Source organism: Achroia grisella, unplaced genomic scaffold, assembly GCF_030625045.1.
Source record: "Achroia grisella isolate CSIRO2021 unplaced genomic scaffold, CSIRO_AGI_Agris_v1 utg540, whole genome shotgun sequence".
NCBI lineage: Eukaryota > Metazoa > Arthropoda > Insecta > Lepidoptera > Pyralidae > Achroia > Achroia grisella.
This window is the reverse complement of record NW_026712925.1, coordinates 947,854-963,722: the sequence shown is the minus strand read 5'-3', so window position 1 is coordinate 963,722 and position 15,869 is coordinate 947,854. Positions and strand designations below refer to the sequence as shown.

The window sequence follows — 15,869 nt, the reverse complement described above, 5'->3', positions numbered from 1 at the left end:
TATTAACAATGTTGAACTACAGCTGCTGCTCACAGTATTTTTATGTCTGTGTACATTTTTTTTTTGTGGATACTTAATCTAGTAATAGTTAATCCACTATTACATTATGTTTTATATAAAAAACCTATCTAGGTAACCTTGATAACAAAATCTCAATTTGTCTCAAAAAACTGCATTCAATTCACTTAACGTTTCAATTATTCATTTAATTGACTCTTTTAAGTAACCCCAAAATAGAAAAGAACATATCGATGTTGTCAGATTTCATATAAAAAAAGCGACTCATAATAGGTCCATTTGTTTAGAACTTAATATGCCACAGGCACAAAAACATGTCAACATGTATAACACTGTTTTGGTATCGGGGGTTAAAAAAATATTACAATTTCTCATTCTAAACTCTACAATACAAAATTTTAGTACATACATATTTTAATAAAATTTATAAATCTCCCAATATGTTGTGGGCCGGTTTTTTAAATAGCCCATCAAATTTTAATAGTCAATTTTGCTAATGTAGGTAGTCAATAAATTAGTATTAACTTGCGCCTCAATAAATTTACTTCGTGTACTCCGCCTCGAGCCATGAACGAGTAGTATATGTTACAACGAATAACACTTTCACATTGAACGCTATCAGTAAGACACCTTGCATTATAATAAATGTATAAATGTACCTTCACGACTGTTTACTCAGTTAGTGTACAGAGGTATTGTCGTACGAAATAGCTATTATTCTCGTCCACTCAATCTGAACATGGCAGAAGCCCTATCGTCGTTTTTCTGACTAATTAGGTTGGGTATAACTCTTCTGCTATGAAGTACTATATACTTCATAGCAGAAGAGTTAATCAGTAATATATATTTAGATACAAATGTTTTTGGCTTGGTTATATTCAAACTTACGGTCTTTAGATTTTAGTAGAGGTATATAATAAACTAAGTTTCAATGCTAATAGATAGTATAAACACTATTTTAAACAAATATCTTGTTTAAATAATGTATACTCCAGCCTACAGAAGAACTGTTTAATATTGAACCGACTTTAAAAAAGGACACTCGCCGCCACACTCGATACTTACGTAAATAGTAGCTATCATTACTTTTTTGAATCACTTGTGTCTTAATTTCGTCTTTTCGGCGAGGGAAAATTGAAATTGAGTTTTCCCAAGATAAATATTATTTATTGCATATTTCTTCTATTTAATAATAGTTTAATTATTAATGTGTAAGTAATGGCATTGGCCGCCAGTATAGACATAAAATTTAATATGCCATTCAATAAATTATAAGCAAGTTGACTGATCAGTTAATCTTAAAGGAAGTGACTCAATATCCGACACTTGACTATAATTATACCGTTAAAAAGTCGCTATTTTTTTGTGGCAGCTACAGTTACCAATATACAAAAATCCCCTCTCCCCGCACCCCTCTCTCTGTGCTTTCCGGTACATTCATTCATAAATTTCATTCACAGTCTGACTTTACCAATTTGGATTGTATTTTTCGGTATTGCAGAAGCAGAACCGACAATGATCTTTAATTCACGACTACTTTCTAATTTGTTTAGAGTTAAGTAAGATTTAAGTTACCTACTTATTTATTTATTTCAATAGATAGATAGAAATATCTTAATTACTAACTAGGTGTATCATATAACTTATGTTAGACACTATAACTTAGCTTTTATTAGCTGATTCTTTTTTAATTGTTTAAATATTTTTATTAGGCCCGCGTAGGTACAAACTGAAAAGCTGCGATGGACGCCCATCATTCCAGCAATAGCTGAGTTTGTACCTATTGCCAGTCAAAATAAATATGTATAATTGTGTAACTATATTACTAGACATACTTGGCAATAAATTGATTTATTATTATAATAATAATAAATCAATTTATTGCCAATATTAGTCTATCTACAATAAATATACAAAAAAATATTTTCTCTTAATATTAGCATAGACTGTAAGACAAAATCTTTATCAGAAACCATTAAAAAATTATAAATTAACAAATAAGTACATTTTTGTTTTTCAAATAGAGCTGCCAGTTCTCAACCCATCCATTGCTAACTTAAATGCATAAACATAGTGAGGTGCTGCGACACGCATAAAGCTACTGATGCGCCAGCTCCGACTGAGATCCACTTCCGTTGCCCACATGTATAGTTATCGTTAATTATTATACTTCGCGCGGCCTTCCCTTAATCCGATTAACTCTAATGGTCCCCGTTAGCGTGATAGGAAACATGGTTGCGACTAATAATTTGAGTCGTACGTATGAGCCATTTACCTCTACAAGAACAAAGGATAAGCCAAATGATGTCAGATTAAAACAGACCTACAATATATCACAGACCATCATAATAGTATACACATAATTATACCGTATTCATGAATAAAATCTTAAATAAAAATTAAATATGTATATTGTTAATACGGCAGGCAACGGTAGAATCTACTTTTTATGGTAAAATAAACTAACTCACCAATCCTTTGCTGTAAAGTATATTTGACACAACTATAGAATTAACAAAATGTAAAAGTAAAAAACTGTGCTGTGTTAAATAAAATAACATTAATAAGAAAATAATATAAATGGAGGTCTGTCAACCAACATCTATATTAATAAAAATATATCGTCCTTGGTCATTTTCTATTCTTATTTAAATAATAATCAATTTCTAAATGCCATTTGACCATTATTTATTGTAAGGATGTAGGTATATATATATGTTTGTATGAAAGAAAATGTTTCAGAATTGGTACATAAAAGTAAAATGGATAAATTACATTGAATTGGCAAATTGACAGATTAACATTGACATTTTACTTCAAAGAGAAAGTATAGTCTTATTTTATTGTCCTTTCAAGTGTACTATTCGCCACGGCCCCAAACAGAATAATATCCGTCATGGTATTTATTTTTTAATTAATTACGTGCGAAATAGAGGCGGGCAAGTAGTTTATATTATTTATGTTAATAGTCCTCTAATCGATTCGGCGTGCATTATGACGCGACGCGCAGTGTTCACACTGGATGAGCGCTGAGCATCCTGCGCCCACGCATCTAATTGTCGAGCTCTTTTTGTTTAACTGCGGCTAACTCGATTACAGAGCAATCAGAGCTGCGCCCTTTGCTCCGGACGGACGCCCAAGCGTCTGCACTTACCGTCTTAATTGTTACATTACAATATGTCTATTTATGTCTCTTCTACATGGACAGATTACATTAAGAGATAGGATAGAAATAATCCTTAGTCAAATAAACTTACTGCAAGACTTTTTATTCTACGAGCACTTCGGAATACAAATTCAAGATTTTACATATTTAGATGTTATATGAATAATACTAAATAATACAGCATATAATAAAAATAAGACTTATATTAAAGAATATATGTATATTTTTCGACATAATGTCTACCGTTATTCATTTTGTATTATTTTAATCAAAATAATATTGAGTACGTCTAAAATTTTTGCTAAGAGGTTTCCAAATACGCAATCAATATATCTACGTAAGAATTTTGATTACTTGATTTGATACGTTAAAGAACAGTATAGTAATGTTATTGCCTTCCATGAAGTTCCATAAACAGCTCCGAAATAACGGTCGTTACGGTGTTAAATTATTTTCAATATGTTCATTCAGAGATCGTCACACAACAATCAACTTTGTTATACTGGTTAAGATAGGTATATTATTACTAAACAAATATTTTACTGTTTTCCTACATACAATCACGGGAACGCTAAGCTTCATCAAACATTTACACATTTCAAAACCAACACAAAAACTACCAAAAGTAATTACCTACCCAACAGAGCCACTAGAAACCACCTCGGCCAACGAAATATTTGTTCACATTTTTACTCAATTAAATGGCTCGTTTCATTCATGCTTAATTATTATGTACAGCGCTGCAGCAATATAGACCTATCTTTGATACAAATAAAAGCTAGTATGAGCCCTGGCGTCAACCTGTCATACCACATTGTCGCATCGAGTCTCTCATTTATGAATGAACTCACAGATCGAGCGACTTCCGGCTAACTGTTGAGATAGTACGACACTCTTCCTGGTTCCTGCTATGGTATCTTTAATTATGACGCCAGAGTAAACAGACCGGTGTTACTTTAATCGATATAATAAAATCAAATTCTAATGTCCAAACAATAAAGCGCAAATTGGATTAAGCCGCTGATCGATCAGAGACCATACACTTTTAATCGAGATCGCTCGAAATATGAATAAACATATTCTAAAAGTGATCAAGTTAATGCACCTGCCGGTGAACAGTGGACGTTGCTGTTTTACATTTAAGTCGCATTTGGAATGCAACGATATCTCGTGGTACAGACTCACATCCTGTAGAGCGTGTTTTTTCCAGTCTCCTTCCCGGCGTTTCACCGTTACGCAATATATCGTAAATAATTAGCGGAAGGCAAGATTCCCGTGTCTTATGGAGATGCTGATTTTCTTGTTTTTTCGCCGGACATTTCCTGCCGGCCAGTTAACAGTACCAACAGTGCTCTCTATATGTATGTCCATCTACTGGAAACCTTGATACCATAATTAAAAAGGCTGTGCACCTAGTTATAATGATGAACATGTTATTGATTAAGTTCTTATGATTATTTGTAGTAAAGCATGAACATAATCCGACATGACAACGTAGGAACAGGACTCGTCAATAAATACACCTTATTTATACTATTTGTTTATGTGTTAAAATTTTTATTTCTGCTCTGATTTTAACATAATCGATATAGATAGTAACCCGATGTCGATTAAAGAAAAAATTGGTTCATATTTTGAAACATATCACATTTAGATATTTAATACAACTGTATTAAGAATATTCTCCTTTAAAGTTGAATCAAAGTTTAAATTAAAGTCAAGTAAATTACAGCAAATGCCTTCATGGGCCATAAATTCGTGAAGACAGTTTAAAATTACTTTGTAACACAACCCTATTTCATGCGATTAATCGCAATCGGTAATACAGTATTGAACAAAATGTAACATTAATATATTAGATATGTAAAAATCCAGATCGTGTTTTTGTTGACTTTCTCATTCCGATCTCGTTGATTATCCAATTTTCTCACGAGACAAACCTAAAGTAAAATTCGGTCAATCGAGCTAATCTATTCAGTAGACACCAAAACCGCACCTACACAGGTTTATCATCACAAATGAGCGTTTTTACACATGATTTTTGATGGGTGCGACGAAAACCAACTACAACTAACGTTACCAGTTGTAATAGAGCTGCGCATTCTAATAGAGCTATCACTTATTTGTTACTAGAAAGGCACGTTTTCAGAGAACATGTTATAGTGGTCGCTTTGGCAGTTCTCACGACGGCGCTTGTGACGCCCGACAAAATTATTGATGTTGCAACATAGGCTAAGACCGGTCCGCCGCGATTCTGGACCTCGATTAAAGAAATAAGAGCACCTATACGGTATCACTGGCCATACGTTCTACTACCATATACTATCGTTCTGTACTAGAAAATAATTCTGGGAGTTTTTTCTGAGAAAATTGCATAGGTTATAAAGAATTGCTATAAGCTTTTTCCGCGAACAAATGTCCCTCGTCCGCTTGTAGACCTTTGAAGATTGGAGTGAGTAACACGTAATAGACAAATTTATGAGGCTAACCACCTCGAGGTTGATTGCACAAATTTTCTGATTTTAATTATCATAATGATACGGTCGATTGATGTTCAATCAATTTGTCAAGACTCGGTAGAAATCCGAATTAATGATGTGATGACTGAATTTATAAATAAAATTTAGTATAAAATCTCTACATTATGATTTTCGAGATTTTGATATGTGGTTATTTTGAAACCAGTGCCTTATTAACCGATTACATGAAATATACCTTGGTATTCTTGAGTTCATGACTGTGACAATTTTTTTAAAATTCATATGTATATGTAATTTTCATAAGTGAGCATATTAAAAAACTACAAATATCGCTTAGTTTTAATGTCAATAAATAATATTACCTAATAATAGACCATTTTATGAGGAGAAGAACTAGATTTTCAGATGGCTATAAATATGTCCCTCTACTACAACTGAGTCATACTAAAGATTTCCTATTACTTGAGGACTCGACTCGATTAGTAGCAGTGCAATGAAAATAGGCATCACACAGTCAGTTGTTCATATATTTGTTTGGACTGTCGTCTCTGAAACTTTTATCCCTAAATTTCATTCCCATGGGATACCCCTACACGCTCATCTATGTTTGTGTGTACTTAAATATACCAATTTCTTCAGAATCTGATAAAAGTACAATAATGAACAAATTAAGGATTCCTACCAAGAATTCAGTATTTATATGTCTGTACCAATAAAGTAGTATATTTTACGTCCATTGGCGGCTGTGAAGATTCATGTTGGACTGATTAATATCCAATTTTATGCGTGTCAATGCATTGGCGGCGATGGCACTGCGGCGATGCTATCTCAACCTAACTGGAGATACCATCGACGGTCGTCGTACCGACAGACCCTATCGAACCATCTCCGCCAGTAGATATTCAACCGAAGCTGAAATACATACGCACGTCTAAATTAAGACATATTAAGAAATACTCACTGCAGCGTATTCTTTAATTAAGAGATACCTGTATGAGCAGCGAGTATTATGTTAATAAGATTTGTCTTTAAAATATGCCGGATATTTTTGTTGATGGCACCAATAATTTACGACGTTATCTTATTAGATAATAACTAATGCACACTTTTATCACTGTTTACTGTAATTCGAAGAAGATTTTAGGTGCTGATGAAAAAAGGAGACGAACGTAATTGCAACGGAAATACTTATTAAACGTAATTGTATATATTAGAAGATTCATTATTTTGTTGAATGCACTGAGATAATATACTTTGATAAAAGGTTCTCAGTATAAAAAATACAAAAATATCAAATATTTTTTCTGTACAGTACATTGTGAAGGATTATCTAAACTTAGATAAAACAGAGACCACGTATATAAACATTACACGAGCATTAGTCAGAGATAATAAAATCGAAAAAACACAAAAGGTAGAAAGGGAGGGCGATATTCCATTCATAGATTTGGAAGTAGAAGACAAACATTGCCTCGCCCAGTCTTGCACTCAGCAAGCGTGTCATTCACAAAGTCGTTGTTTAATGAAGCAGATACTTACGACACAGATTTATGAGTTCACCCATCATGTGAGCCGCTAACAGAAATTTATGAAACTAATGCTTAACTAAGTAACTCGGTAGCATTGTCCCGCCTAAAATTTGATGACAACAATGAAACGACGGACATGTTGGTGTAGCAGTTAAATACTATATCACTTTTCCTTAATTGAAGTTCAATTCCTAAACTACACACATTTGCATTAAAGAATCGCTACGTCTTTGTGAATAAGTCTAGCCATAAACTTTTTAAAATTTTAGTCTTTCTTTTAATTTGTAGTAGTGTGCCTTTTCTTCTCTCTGTTAATGTACACATTGACATATCTTAAAAAAATATTAATTTTATTATAGTAAAGAGTGTAGTATAAAAGCATAAGTATTATTTTCACATCTTAGTTTTTTTTTCTACGTTTATAATTGTTATTATCATACTATATTACTAATTAGTAATATAGTATGATAATATATCAAAATAAGTTGTGAAAATAATACTTATGCTTTAAAATATATACTTAATACAATATTTTAAGTTACGTATACAAATAAAGGTGTTGGAACAAGTTCCGTTGACTAAGTCCATGTTGACATTATCGAAAGCAAGCTCAAACAGCTCGATCGGGCCCAAGACCCGAGCCAGCCTGCCACACGTGTATTCACAACTTGTATACTTCGAAAGGTAAACCTTTCGCAATGTTTACTTGAAATTACTTTAAGAATATCAACTTTCAACAATACAAATACCAATACAAACATATTTTATATTCTATTAATTATGAACATAAAATATCAACACTATTGGTACATAGTTTTAAAATTATTACAAATTGAAAAAGATTCAGTCTGATGTATTCAATCATATGTGTAACAACTTATTTCAAGTTCATTCTAGAATCACAAGCGAAACACGATGGAAAACTCATTGATTCATTTTTAATTTCTGAACCATATGGAACAAATGATAATAATATTGAGTACCTAGAGGATTATATAATCGATCAGTACAGTTCTTAAGGCACAATTATAGTAAAAAAAAATTGAATTTCATAGACAAAGCGAAGCCAGGTTGTTTTTTTTTAATTCGTTTCATTCGACTGACTCCCGATATTTTTGTCAATTCTAAAACGATGTTGAAGATTGTATTCGAAAGGAATATTATTTTTTACAAATAAATGGTAGACACATGGTTCAGATAGACGGGTGTTGCTATTTCACGAGTCCATTAGAACACAAACCTGCAAAAACAGAAGCATTCATTTAATTTAATTCACTGATTATATTTACAATCAAATCTCCAGCTGATAATATTATCTTTATATTAAACGTAAAGAGTACAGTCCAATAACTTGACTAAGTGGCACTTTTCCCATATAATTTAAATGATAAGCGGTTTCGCTAATTTCAAATAGGACATTATATGTCTCTTTATCTTTAAGTGGCAAGTGGATATTTTGTAAATTATTTTTAGATTTATGGGCGACATTAACGAGATTTTGTCAGAATATTGATTGGCTCTTAATTAAAAGTGTAGGCCAAAATCCTGACACGCACCTCCGCTCAAAGTGTCACAATTAAAAAAAATATTCATATTATTACATTAAACCATATTAAACCTCAATTGATGTTACGCATGTGATATAATAAAACCATTTTGTGTTAAGACCCGTAAAGTAAAAAATAAAAGTTAAATTATTATTTTAGGTTTAATTTTCTTAATTGACATTACTTGAAACTTCCATTAAACAAGTTTACTCACAAATATGGATGTCGTGTAATAAAATAGTATCACCTATTTTAGCGGCGAAACAGCTTGCTTTGTAAGATTTGTTTCAGTTGTAAGGTGATATCTCACCTTCAGACAGTGAAATTATAGAATAAAAAGATTGACGTTGTAGTCCTTGGAAATCCCAATTGTATAAGTGACATCAAAAGTGTCACATGAAAATTTTATATTCGTAACGCTATTCATGCATTTATCGCTTACCGTCACCTTGTTTAGTATTTCAATTATATAAAAAAAACTAGTGAAGGGTATGAGACTCCAAATAATGACTTAAAAAAAATACTATGATATGAGAGAATAATTTACACTCAAAATAAAGTCTTTTTTACACTCTTATAATCTTTTGAAATAATTCCGACGGTTAAGTATCTTACACACTCAGAGTTTCACAAGTAGCGATTCGGTAATATGTTCATTAATTGAATCAATTTCACGGTGACCCGCCTGTCGTGTTTTACCGCCAAATTTATTTCAAGCTCTGGTTTTATTCGAACTGCATGTATCTTGATACGCGGTAACGCTAGCCTTCCAAATTTTGAGGGTTCTTATTGAGATGGTGAGATGCAATCGAAATAAGACAGCGGCAAATCACGTTAACTGTGTTGCCACCTTCATAGACTTATCACTGGACCTGGTAGAGATTCTTACGAAAACCAACAAAATAATAATAATTTTACTTAACTTTCCAATAATTAATATACATATTTTAAAACAGATATTACTATGTATTCTTGTATTGAAACTAAATAATAACTGAATGATTTTTGATAAGCATATTTTTCATTCATAGTCAGTTTATCAATCAGTGGTTATTTTATCATGAAATAAGTCCAATAATTTGGTGGTTTTTGGAGGCTGGACTTCCTCGACCGCTTCTTTGCGGACTTGCTTAAAATGTATTAGCAACACTGATCGTCAATGCGATGATCCCGCGATATGAGCAAAGCACTGCGACCGCGTCATGTCGCCGCGACATCGCAGAGGCTTCCGTTCCCGCGAGCGACGCCGTGGGAACCGCTTTATTTTCGTATTTAAATTCGACCCTCATTAAACTGGTTTCGTTCAAAATTCGCTGCCTTCTTTCGACGCCTTTTACTCAACTTTTTATGGTTCCGTTCGACAATTTACTGTTTGTGATTTTTTTATAGTCTAGACTGCGGCGAGCGAGCGATGGCACAATAAGGCTTCTATACGCCATTACTCTTTGAATATTAAAAAAGAATTACACGATTATATGTATGCGTGGGTTTTATTAATGTGATTTGAAATTATACTTATGAAACTTAATCAAAAGTCTGTCATACAAGTATGTACTAATTAATAATCGATATTCTTGTAAGTACGTAGATGTCTGTCGTCCCTGTTTATTTTTCATAAAAAGCAGACAATGTTAATCGTTAATGTTAATTTAATTTAGGCGATATAAATTAATGGATGTTCCAAACCAGTTCTTGGTCAGTTGCTGAGAAAGAAACGAATTGGTGAACCATTATATTTAATTAATACAGGACGATTTATGTAAATATATGACTGCTTGTAATTTTTCTCATAGTACTATAAAGAATTGGATATATTAAAGTACTTAATTATTTATTCAAATATTTGAGTTATGATTATAGTTTTTCTTTTTGGAATATCTACTTAAATATTAATTAAATCATTGGAAAAAAATATTGGGCTCTATTTTGGAAAACAAACTAAAATTTTCTTGCTACGTATGTTATATGTTACGTGGGTATATAAAAAAATTTTATTTATCAAAAACTCATATGTGTGGATACCTCAGTTTTTTTTTATTCGGATAAATAAACAAATAATTGTAACTTTAATACCGCCATCTTAAGGGTCGGCAACACGCAAGTGATACCGCTGGTGTTTCAGGCATCCACAGGTTACCGTCGTACATCAGATGGGCCGTATGGTTGTTTTCCACTTACATAATATAAAAAAAATTACAAACTCTCACCTATTTCAGCTGCCAAACAGATTGTTTTGTTAGCTATGTTTCGTTTGTAGGATCAAATGAAATATTGAAATTAAAGGATAAAGCATGACATTTTAGTTCTATAAAATCACGTCTGAGTCACGAATGTCATATGATAAGATCATGTCCGTAGTGCTGTTCATGTATATAAGCTGTTACAGCTTATCATAAGGTGGGCCGTCAGCTTATTTGTACTGTCCAATTATACATTATTTACTAATAAAATAATCATACATTATTAATTAAATCAGTTATATACTTCATATTCGTATCTTATATCTATTGTGACTTGTCTTACATATAAAAGACATAAACGCATTTAAACGCTACGCTTTAAGATTAAGGTTTATTGTTATAATTTACGGCATCCAATGTTTACTAAAAGGTTAAACGAATATATAGCAATTAATTAACGTACCTTAATACATTTTAATTCTCCAAATTAAAGGTTAGTAGGTAAATGCTAACTTATTCTGTGTTATTAAGTAACAAAGGCGTGCAAATGTGTGATTTTTATGACTGTCTACAAACACAGTAGTTTCTTTCATATTGGATCATATACTAGATTTTTCACAATTGAAGTAAATTATTTATTGGTAGAACAAAATGTAAAATTTATATGATAATCTTTTAACCATTCACATTTACATAAAATCACCCTTCGTAACACATAATATACCACTTGAATGTATTCATTTATTCCACTTTACAATAATAGGATTAACACTAAAGGGTTGCGCCTGCGCTTGTAATGACATTCCCTTCCACGACATATCATGTTACCAAACCGGATGACTTATCCTACCTACTTAACCATCACGCCACTATCGCCTTCTAAACGAATTACAATCTATCCTTACAAAAAATTAGGTTCATTTTGGAACTTAAAATCCTCAATTTTGACTCTCGAGTCCATATTATTTAAAAGTCTACTAAATTTTAACTTTATTAATACAGCGATAGAATATATTCTTAAATTTTCGTGTTTTGGATCGGATACCGGAAGGACGTATTGTAATGGACTTCGCTACCTGTCAATAACATTATGCCCATGTGAATAGTTAACAATAAGCTTCAACGCATAAAAGAATTCCTCTGGTGACTAATAAATACCTAGGGATTTGTCGTAGTGAATAGGCATTACGTGCGGATTGAAATAATCTAGAGTATTCTAGTATCTAAATATAATTTGCTTTTGTATTATAGAGCAAATTCAGTAGTTTGAAATCAACCGAAAGAAACTATAATGATACTATACGAGTATATCTACAGCGCATACTCGTACTTATCACAGATTTGAGGCCGGTCCAGTGTTGCGCATAACTTTGTGAGTTTTATATGCTTTACATCTTATGTATAACCTACATATATCACTCTGAAGTAAAGTATCTTATGTACCTTACAACAGTGAAAGAATTTCTCAAATCGGTACGATAGTTCTTGAATTTACTTTCGACATACTAAAATCCGCTCTCACTCTATAATGAATTTAGAATTAAAACTGTTCATTTAGAAGTAAAACTGTCAATCTCTGTAATTTTAAATAATTATTACATCTCAAACAAAGTTACAAAACATTGTAAGTACCCGGTTCAAACAACTTTAGTGTGGCAGATGACAACCCTTCTACTTCTATTAAATGGCTGTACCTTTGAATTAGAGTCCACTCAATTTTATATTTATGCCTGCCATTTTTCATGCACAACGAGCGGCGTATACGCAAATGCATACCATTAATAAATTACAGAAACACACATGTGCATTTTGATCTGTACGTCACCGTAGGATAGCCGTGGTTGTAACTTCCTCTACACTTTAGTTGTGTGCGTGCGATCTGGAGAGCGCGGGTGTACACTGCAGTGTAGGGGGGTAGGGGGGGAGGCACTTCCCGCGTAACACCTGGCGCTCCGAGGTTACATGGTTCGACAGGACGGGATCCCATTGATTTGTGGCAAGATGCACCGTTCTCAACGCATTGATTTACCTTTTGTTTATGTTATTTTGTATTTAATTAAATTATTCCATGGTAACACTCTTTTGCAAATTAACTTTAATTAATGTAATTTGATACATTAACAACAATGTGGCCAAGTGGCTTAAAATACTGATTTAAATAAAAATGACCCGAGTTTAAATTTGACAAATATCGATAATTAATTGATAAATATTGTCAATGCCTTCATTTCTCTTTAATTATAGCTGAGAACTACATCTAACATGTTAGTTCATAAACAAAAAAAACCGCATCTAAATTAGTTGGTTCATTTAGTAAATAAGATACCGTACATGGAGATGTTGATCGTAGATGAGATGTCAATATGCCTCTGATTTCGTAAGAGGTTAAAACATATTACGATGATCTGAAATCACTAGGACAGGAAGATGATCGTGACGCAAACTTGTGGAATCCTAAAAAGGTAATCCTAGAACCAGCGCGTCCAAGCATCGATGATGACAACGGCCACATCCTCTGTTTGTCTTTGTGAAACGCAATTGTTACGTACTTTATTTGTTTTACCGAAATTTTTGAAAGCAAGTTACGTTGAACAATTGGTCAAAGGCGACAATAAGCTGTCATTCAAATTTAGCAATATGACCCACATTTTTTAGTGTAAATAGCAAATATATAAAATATCCTTATATGAAATATATTACAAATATTTCAGAAATTAAAATACAGTTCACAAGAATTCAAATGCTTAGATGTTTATTACTCACTCTATATTAAATGTAGACTGTAGATTCAATAGTAGACGCAGTTAGGAAACATAAAATGATTAAAAATCATATACATATCTAAAAGTAGATAGAATTAAGTAATAACAAACAAATCCGCGAACAGCTATATAAAATTGTGTTCGAAGGAAACATGTTTTAAACTTGGAAAGGATTATTGGTATTTATAAGAAACTCTGGCCATCTCTGTATAATTCCAAGGGTAAACATTTCGATTTCATATTTACTTTTAACAATGTCCACGTGCTGGGTCTTGGACGACGCGAGCCTTCCGCAAACATTGACTCGGACTGCGCCGCGCCCTCAGATAACAATACCGCGAAAGAAATATTTTGTCCTAAGTCTACGACAACACCTTGACGGTATCTACCTTAGTAACTATTTAAAATAAAAAACGTATACCTATTCTAATCTCAATGTGTATTGATGGTTTATAAACAGCGTGTCGTTCAGTATATCTGCATCTGCAATAGATTTTGATATCAACAAATTTAAAAAAAGATCTGAAATTCGTGCCAAGATCATTCGCAATTTTACTACGAAAGCAAAACTAGATGTTCAGAAATTCAAAATTTCGTTTGCCATTTATAAAATTTAACTTAGACTGAAAAAAGCAATAAAACAGATAGGATAAGGGAAACACTTACATATTAATGAATTTAACAAGCAGGAACTCTATCTACCATCAGAATGGTAGAGTTTGTAGTGGCCCATGGATAATTGATAAATATCTATTTATATAATGTATATAACCTTACATGTGTTTATGACGTTAAGCAAGTTTTGAAGAGCCTACGGATATTTGCAAAGATTTGACTATTACAAAGAAAATAATAATAAAATGGAAATAAAAAAATTAATTGTTTTGCAAGAAACGGCTAGTTATTTATATGTTAGTGGCTAACAAGAATACTAAAGACTATAAAAGCACTCGATGCTTATACACAATGAAAGGTAAATACTAAAGGAAACAGGTAATTTTAAACACCTTAAAAACTTTTAAATTCTGTACTGTAGGTAATGTCATAGCAAAACTATGAATGATGGTCATCCTTTGTGGTGTAACAAAAAATCAAGCCCTTTAGAAACTCTGCCGACGGGATCTACGGAACGCAATATTTACTACGCGTCTTGTCCCTTTCACTTCCTCTACGGCGACAACCTGTGACCGAGTGAGACTTTGTTACGTAAACCCATGCGCCAGACAAGGATAGCGGATTCATTCATAACCGAGTCCGCCATCCGGTCCGCGTTCTGCTCGATCACTTCATCTCCTTCTAACGTATAATCTTTTCTCGAGTGTGAGCAGGTGGCACCGGATACAAAGCGTTAACGTCGCACTACATCTCCACGTTCGGAAGCTTAGAAAAAATCATGCACTTTCTTGATTCAGTCTCAAGCCAAGTCAGGCCAACCAAATAATTTTGTAGTTCTATTTTTGGGCGGATTACAAACAGTTGCAGATACTGTGATGTCAGTTGATGTATTTATTGAGAATTGTCAGGGTGTTATGTAAAGTACCTGGGTTTAATGAGAGAATAGTCGCAATTGGTGATTTTGGTAAGCTCGCTGGGAGTGAGACATCGCGAGCTTCGCCCCTCCGCCAGGCGCCCATTGAGCGGCGAGTAGTCGCGCGCCGGCCGCAGCGACGCACGCGCGCGCCCTCATACCCTTCTACTGAAAACTCTGGATACAACGCTGCTAATTTGAAATGACCGGTTCTAGACACGAACGCCCGCGATCTACCTGTGCTTCGAGAGTGTTTGCTCCGTAGTGATTCCACTAATTGGTGCTTTTTAGTGTGTGTCGCCGGGAATGTACGAGAAGAGGCATTGAACAACTTTACAATGGCCCAAATTGCATTAAATGGGTAATTGCTGTACGTCATTGGATAATGGATTCAGCTCATATGCCTATTACATTTTATCTGTCCTTTCAACAAGCGTGGGTCGCTGGTGAATTTTGCACATGACTCCCTAACTCTTTGTTTGATGCCGTTTCGTTTTAATATTTATATTCAACAACGCACTTTTTGTCTTCATGAGATGAATACAAAGCCATAGTTTTTATGTACTCTATAAATTATGTATTGGTCGCTGTAGATTGTATAATAAGTAGTGTTTTTCCAAAAACAATAACAATACTTAAGAAAATACTGCCAATTGCTA

At 33.2% G+C, this 15,869-nt stretch overlaps 1 protein-coding gene across 4 annotated transcripts in view; it reads left to right on the top strand.

The window, feature by feature from the left end:
* Nucleotides 1-15,869, top strand: part of LOC131847552 (ETS-like protein pointed) — a 159,661-nt gene that overhangs the window by 81,803 nt on the left and 61,989 nt on the right. Inside the window, exon 1 of one of the 4 annotated variants that reach the window (XM_059197134.1) lies at nucleotides 15,340-15,571. The exons of 2 other annotated variants lie outside the window; for them this stretch is intronic. The gene's annotated coding sequence lies outside the window, so the exon portion shown is untranslated. Of the gene's footprint in view, nucleotides 1-15,339; nucleotides 15,581-15,869 lie in introns of those variants that run through there. One more of the 4 variants, XM_059197135.1, reaches the window with a different exon arrangement.